The sequence below is a fragment of the Cicer arietinum genome, chromosome 3, assembly GCF_000331145.2.
Source record: "Cicer arietinum cultivar CDC Frontier isolate Library 1 chromosome 3, Cicar.CDCFrontier_v2.0, whole genome shotgun sequence".
NCBI lineage: Eukaryota > Viridiplantae > Streptophyta > Magnoliopsida > Fabales > Fabaceae > Cicer > Cicer arietinum.
In genome coordinates, this window is record NC_021162.2 from 44015912 (window position 1) to 44016480 (window position 569).

Genomic DNA, 569 nt, shown 5'->3' on the forward strand with positions numbered 1-569 from the left:
CGGATGACACGACATTAGCGGCCGACGGGATCGGGGATGTTTTGATCATGAGAAGGGATGGTGGTCATTCCTTGATCAAAGATGTGCTGTACATTCCAGGAATCAAGTGTAATCTCTTGAGTATTGGCCAATTGCTTGAGAGGAATTACATAATTCGGATGGAAAACAAGGTTTTGCGCGTTTTGGACCAAAACGGTGTTTTGATCCTTAAGGCTCATATGGCTGCCAATAGGACTTTCAAGATTGAGTTGGAAATCATGGAGCATAGGTGCTTAGCTATAGCGACAAGTCGTGATGAATGGTTGTGGCACTACCGTCTTGGACACTTGAATTTTCAAGATCTCAACGCGTTGCAAAAGTATGAGATGGTGACCGGACTGCCTAGTATCAATATTCCAGTTGAGATATGTGAAGATTGTATACAAGGGAAGCAACACAAGAATAGTTTCAGCAAAGATGCAGGTCATAGGACTAAACATCAGCTTGAGGTGGTGTATTCCGATGTGTGCGGACCAATGCAAGTCAGTTCGTATGGAGGTAATCGATACTTTGTCACATTTATCGATGAT